The following is a 7,721-nucleotide window of genomic DNA, read 5'->3' on the forward strand; positions in this document are numbered from 1 at the left end:
GTACACAACAAAAGAAAACTAGCGATTTTCCCCAAGCCTGCCTTGATTGTTGTTGGCAAGCTGGAGTTATCTTGCAGTTCAAACAAACATTGTTCTATATTTCGTGTGTAGTATCGGTGCCTCCCTCCCAGGGGGTGACAATGGGTCTAGGGGTGAGATTGGGTCAAAACGGAAAAATATGTTTTGTGAAATATTTCAGCTAATAACGCTGATATTACTAAAATCCATAATTCATATGTTAGGGAACATATTATTACACATAATTCATAACAATATACATTTTTAGAAATAGTAGTTTTTGTGTACTACATCAATAAACTTGCATGTTGAAACTAGATAAAATTTACAACATAAAATTTCTCCTGTACAAAGTATCACGTTTGATTTTCCCACAAAAAAATCATTTTTTTCGGTACGATGTCTAAAACATTGAAAATGGGGGTGAGATTGGGTCAAGCAAGAATGATAGTAAATGAAATTCCAAGTCCACTTTTTTGCCATTTTACGGTGCTGGGTGTTTTCTTTTTTCATTAAGATGTGTTTATTCTTTCTAAATACAACATCTTTGAAACATCAAACAAGTCTACTTGAGTATTCCGTGCATTGAATAACAATACAACGCATTTTGACAACTTCTCAAACCAGCAACTGTGTTTCGTGCGCAGCAACATCGTAAATTTTTATCAAAAGGGTGTTTTTTTATAAATTTGATTATTTTTCAGTGTTTTCATATTATAGAAACATCTCACGAAAGAACAAATGAGTTGGATCGCTGAAATATTGGGATTATGACGTCAACTTCTGCCTGAAATTTATTGATCGTGGAATGTCGCACCGAAATTTAACTATTTGCGAAGGTTTAAAATAATCACTGTTTCAGTACACCTTTGGGGAAACTGAATGGGCTTTATAGCAATGGGGATGAGACTTTGAAGACAATTTGAGGGGAAAACCAAGAAAATTTATGTAAACTTGACGATAAATGTTGGGTTTACATATTTTTTTCTCATAGCTCTTCAATTTTCAGTATAATCTTTCTTTTAAGTGGGTTTATCATACTTGCAGTGCCGTAGCGTGCGGTTGGCCAGGTTGGCACCCGCCAAGGGCGCTAGCCTGAAGGGGGCGCCAAAATGCGTGAATCACTTGGTAAAGTTTTGGAAGATGCATATTAAATTAGAGTGTCTTATTAGTAAAAATTTCAAAAGAACTATATTGAAGAAAAATATAAAACAATTTCTGAAAGGCTTTAACAAAATATGCAATAAACATTTTAAAAGACATTGTTCATTTCTTGTATTTTTTTACAGTTTCAAGGTAAAATAATTACACATAAATGAAGTGTGTTAATGACAAGATACAAAAATTTTTATTGTTCAGATTTGTATGTATGTTGGAAGTTAGACGGTATGTTTCGAAAACTCGTTTTATTTATTAAAATTACAAGAAACACATTCCCACCTATGACTCTTTAAGAAGTCGACATGCAAAACTGAAATTCTACTAAGCCTTGATAAAGGTTGCAGCATAATGACAAAATTCGTAGAACACAATCTCACTGAATCTCAGGCTGGATCCTAAAGAAATTTTCATAGAATACTGAACAAGAATCTAACATTATCTTGTGCGGGATCCACGCAAATTTGGGCATGATTTCAACAGAAATTTTTTTTTGATCATTTTTAAGACTGCTTTAAATTTATTCGAAAATTTTCACATCAGACATAACTTTAGAATCTGTAAAACTTTTTTAATAACATAAATAATGTTCTACACTAGCTGAAAATCTGTTGTTTTAAAATATGTAGTTGAAAGGTTTAATGTAACTATTTAGACCTCTTCAACATTGTTTTTAAAATTTGATCAGCTTTCAAAACATGTGCTTGGTTGAGATTTTCCTTGTTCATTCAATATACCATGTAAGTATAGTCCAACGAAAATATGTATGGTAAACTTACTTCTCATAGATCTTTGATGAACCTTCTCTCCTACCGTGAAATTAAAATCAATTTCAAATTTCTTGAAAAAAACATTTTTTTGTAGACATTTCCATTTTCTGGTATCCTACTGTGAATAATGGTTTCAATTTCAATGTTAATAGCAATTCCTTGGAAATTAATCATTTTTTTAAATAATGATACAATTTCAACATTGCTGTTTGGCAATAAAACCTCTGAAGAACATCTTGGTAAGTAAGCGATATTTCCAAAAAATATCCTTTCTAATCTTTAACAATGTTTTTTGATTTCTCTATGAATTACCTGAAAAATGAAATATTTATTAATTTCTAAAGAATCTAAACCATGCTATCCTATCCTTTAAAATTACAATTATGAGGTTCGTCTTTGTAAAACATTCTTTATTTTGTAAGGATTTGCTGTGAATTTCGAATTTCAGCGATAAGCTCTTAAATTCATCCCAGTTCTTCAAGGCAAAACGTTTTAAAACAATGCATGAAAACAAATGGTTCAAGGATGTTTAGGAGAATTTCTTTTAAAATTTGTATTTTGCTAAAACACGCAACGAAACATTTAAATGGAATTAAATGGTATTGTACTAAATTCGGGTTTTCATTTACTTATAGGTATTCCACTAAACAGCTCGAAGATGTATTATCTGTAGATTTGTTTCTATCCATATGAACTGTAAATTGCTTCGGAGTTTTGGAAAGCATATTTTAGATAACATTCAGAAGTACTCGAACAATTTTCATAAAACAAGAACATACATATTTTTTTGCAGGAGCTTACCCAATAAATCAATGTGTTCTGAACTTAAGAAAATATTTTAACTAGGTATTTATGACACTTTTGATGATTTTCATAGAAATTCTTGTGGAAATCGCTCAAATTAAAAAAAAAAGATTGTTGATAAGATTTATTTAAGGTGAGGATGAATCAAAGCCAAACCTCAATTTTTCAAGAGCACGGATCTGGAGAACCAAACATCCGTTTAAGCTGATAACTTAATCGATTAGTCACTCGCTGGTGGTGACCAATCGATTAAGTTTTCAGCTCAAACAGGTGTTCGGTTCTCCAGATTTGTGCTCTTGAAAATTTGAGGTTTGGCTTCGATTCATCTTCACCTTAAGGGGCGCTGAAATGGAGGTTCGCCAAGGGCGCCATGAGACCACGCTACGGCTCTGCATACTTGTGAAACATCTTAGATATCTTTTTGTCTTGTTTGCATCGTTTTATGTCAATATTTTTCAGTTGTGAATGGTTTTGAAATCATATTCTCAAAAACAAATTATTTCAATTACAGTGACCCAATGTCACCCCCTCTATGGGGTGAGATTGGGTCATTTTTCAATCACATGTGGTGCCACTGTGAATAAATATTTGTCTCTAATTTTTTGAACAGTTGTTATCGTACCATCAAAGTACATACACACCAAATTTGAAGTTAATTGGAGTTAAATTGCGATAGTTATTCAAAAAATAAATCGCACATATCCCTTTTTGACCCATTGTCACCCCCCAACGACGGTACGTTAGTTTGTGGAATCTCAAAACGTGCTGTATTTTGTATATAGGGGTCCCCTTTACGATATTTGACCCGAGCCCCCCGAAGCCCAAATCCGGCCCTGGGATAAACCAGTGCACAGTACCAATGCATTGGTACTTCGCGTACCTGCAGGAATAAAATAGACCCCTTTGTGTGGTGCTCCTTTGCCTCTTGCCCAGCAACTCCTATCCCTATTTCCTCGTGGTACTGACTGGGGTACGAGTAACCTAGAGAAAGATCGGGTAACCAGCCCCCGGTGGGAACTTTGATCATATGCTGACAGAGAAGGGAGGGGGTTTGCTTTTCATTTTTCTTCTGCAAACCTGGACATCATTCTCACCGATTTCATGGCAAGAATTTTCTTTGAATTCAGAGCTGGAGTCGGCAGACTCCATGGTGTAATATTGAGCACGATTTTAACTGTGGGTAATATTATTCCTGGGAGATGTTTTCACAAAACCTTGTTGAAATTTTACAGTAGCAGAGATCTCAATTTTCCAGACAACAATCCCTTGAGTGATTTTCATTCGATTTACGGAAATGTTGTACCGTACTATATTGTTTCAATTTGGGTCCTAAAATTTTTAATGAAATCTTGTTTTTATTTAATAACACGAAAAAGCATGTTACTGTAACTACTTAAGCAATTTTTCCCGCTCAAATAATGGCTATAACATGTTTAAACTTTAATTTAAAAATTTGGTCCATAAATGAACCTTGACACTTTTGATCATGTTTGACGTTCGCTTAGTCGACAAAAACACCACAGGGGTTTTAGTTCGACCACTGGGGTTGTTCCTATCTGACATTTCGTAAGGGACACGGAAAACAAAATACACCCAAAATTTGAGTTTAAGCCAAAGGATGTGACAAAATCTAAAAAAAATGTTTTTTGGGCTTAAACCAACGGAAAACATTAGAAAATTGAGTAAACATGTGTTTTTGGCCTAAACTTAAGCGTTTGGCACTAAAATAGACCATTTCCGTGATTTTTATTTTATTGGCCTATATGATTTCTGTCAATTTACTGAACAAACTTTCCTAAGGAACCGATATGTTTTGGAGCCTTTAACTAGTAGAAAACAATGAAAAACTTGCGGCACGTTAGTTCACCCCTCGGTCCCCTACAATTTGTTTCACCTCGAAAAAATGCATACCCCTTTTTCCCCTATGGATTTGCTACCACGTTGTGGTGAATTTACGATCAGCTGGCATGGCCAGATGATTTTTGTTTATGTTTTCATTCAGCATAATGGGCTCCGTTGTGGTTTCGCTCCCTCCTTCCTTCACGGCTCCTGAAGTCTCCGTAATCACCGCGGAAATCACCTTCTCCGCTGCGGCCGGTTATGACCGCACCCGGTGAACACTACACGGTTCTGTAACGCAAGGATTGTAGTCGATAGATGCCTGATCTCTCTGCTTTGTGACGACGAGGATTGAAGGGATTGAATATGCCGGAAGATTCCCGCCTAGAGGCAGCAACAGCCGCTCAAAATTTCCTTGCGCGGCTGATGCTGCCTCTAGGCGGAAATCTTCCGGATCAACAGCCAACAGATAGATTAAGGCATTTGTCGGCATGAATAGTAAAAAAAATAGTCTCTAATAGAACTAGCAGTACCGTAACTGCTGGGTGGATGAGAGATTTGTTGTTAGGGGGTGGTTTTCAATTTTGAATCTGTGGAGGAAAATATATTTTCCTAAAAGAAGACTTGAATCGGGTTGGAGTTGGAACTGTGATTCAGAACGGATTGCGCCAGTTCCAACCTGGTTTAAAAACGTTTGTTTGAGTAGTTTCGGTGGCGCTCCTGTTTGGGGCGCCCTGACCGGGATCACGGTCAATTTGAGCGCGCACCTGATTTGACGTTTGCAAATGTAAACAAGCATCCCAATGCAGGGGTGGAATCGAAAAACTGTTGCAAAATCACCACGCTGATACCCATAGGGTTGAACAAACTGTGCCGCATCTCGAATTATTTTTCAAAATGTGGTGAGTATCCATGTTTTCAAAAATTTGTAAGAAAATCAGGAGTGCATATAAACAAAATCTGAAAGCGTTAATATTCATTAAAAATGATTGTCTTCCGAAGAAAAATACAAAAACTGGGGGTTAGATCTGACGGAAATGGTCTATTGGGACAGGGCTTTAGGACCCTATTCGGCCTGCAGCTCAAATGCAGCAACCATAATCTAAATGAAACCTAAAAATAAAAACGAATAAAGCATTATCTATGGAAATCGAAATTAGATTTAAGTTTGAGTGACAGAAAAGCAACGAAAACTATTTCAATGAGTGATGGGTTACTAAGAATTTATTTTCAAGTTTCAGTTCAGTGGTGATAGTCAGCTTCCGTCAAAGATTTTATAGCATGGCTAGCGTAAAAAGCTGGATTGACCAGGTGTGTGGTAAATCAAATTAAAATCTTTACGATAGTATAAAGAATAACATGATGATTAGAGTCAAGAGTTTGTATTATGGGAATAAAGTATATTAAGCTACGGAATTCAAAGTGGGACTGTTATGCCTAGAAATTCGAGGTTTTTGGTGAATTTCTACGCATAACAGTCCCACTGATAGTAATGATCAACAATGTGCTAAGCATACTGGACCGTTCTTACGTATAGATTATACCAAATGTAGAGGACGTATATCCACAAGACTATGTTAAGGCACCTAATGAAGGCTCAAATGACATGGGGGATTATTTGGGAATTTATGAAGTTTGATGTTGCTAGCTTGGTTTTAGAACTGACAGCTTAGTGGCCATTTCCCCCAGAGAATCGGGAATTCGGAACAATCCAACATGTGGTCAAATCATTCAAATACATTTGAACCACCTTCAGACCTAATCGCAAGCCAGGTTTCAGATTCGTCAATATAATGGCCACTTCCACCAGTGAACCGGTATTCGGAACAACCCAGCATGTGGCCAAGTCATCCAAAAACGGGCGAAATATTTTTATTTAGACTTGGTTTGCTAAATCATGAAGTTGATTTGTCGCAAGCCATGGACTCGATATTAAAGTGATAACTATGATTCTTCAAGTGCGATTACTTTTCAGTACTTCACGTGATGAATCCAAAATTCGATACATTTCTAATCGATGACCGTGGTTCCGAAACTAGATGAAATATGTGATCGACCCTGAAAATTCAACTGAAATTCATTGAAAAACGAATGGAAAATATTATTTTGATATTGAAAATTTCTATCAAATTTGACGCCAGGCACGCATGAATGATGAATGCATCCCTATAATACAAACACATAAAACAGGTTGTGTTCCACATGGGATGTAAAGCCAACGTAAGAAGATGTTCAAACGATTTTCCCAAATACCAGCTAATTTAAAACTACCTACTGAATATTTTGTTCGAGATCAGCACAGCAAATTGTATTCGTCATCAAACGTCAACATCACACCGCAAAATCGCTAGTATTTGAAGGGGATTTTAACCTCCAAATTGCCAAATAACTTCCAAAGCATCACTTGCAAGTTAGTTCTAATACCCTCCGTTATATGAAATATGGTGGCGCGTCGATCGTCGCAAGTTTATCGTTAAACAGTCAAAAGAGTGACATAGTTATGCGTAGAAATGCAGTAGTGGGACAGTTATGCATGGAAATTCAACAATGGGACAAACTGACTTGGCTTGCTTTTCATTGAGTTTCCGAACAAAGTTAATTTTTGGTAAGTGTTTTCTAACACTATATGTAAAAATAAACTGTTTGATGATAAGAAGCCAAAATGCATCAAAAGTAACATGGGACAATTATGCGTATAACGGCAGTATATGAATGGGTTACATGCATGCCTTGATTCGCTACTCGACGTGTTTGTGACTTGTCAAACTTAATGGAGAAGTTCAATCCCTTAAAACCCCACGAGTCCTTAACACCCGATTTTACAATAATTCATTAAAAATATAAACAAAATAAATAAAAATTTCGTCGGTTCATTCATTATTAGAGTTTATTACCATTTAATTCCTTGTCCTATTTTACCGTGTTCCGCAAACGGATCATTCAAACCCGAGTTTATCATTCCCAACGCCAGGTGTCACCGCACAACGTTGCTCTTGAATCGATTCCCCCACTAAAAATTTGCTTGCGCCCGGAAGTGCCGTTTCATCCATTATTTTGACAACCATCAGCTGCATTTCGCTCGGTTTGAAATCCAAACGGCGAAAAGTGCGAGAAAAAGAGATACAAAAACGG

The sequence above is a fragment of the Aedes aegypti genome, chromosome 2 (genome assembly GCF_002204515.2).
Source record: "Aedes aegypti strain LVP_AGWG chromosome 2, AaegL5.0 Primary Assembly, whole genome shotgun sequence".
In the NCBI taxonomy this organism is placed as follows: domain Eukaryota; kingdom Metazoa; phylum Arthropoda; class Insecta; order Diptera; family Culicidae; genus Aedes; species Aedes aegypti.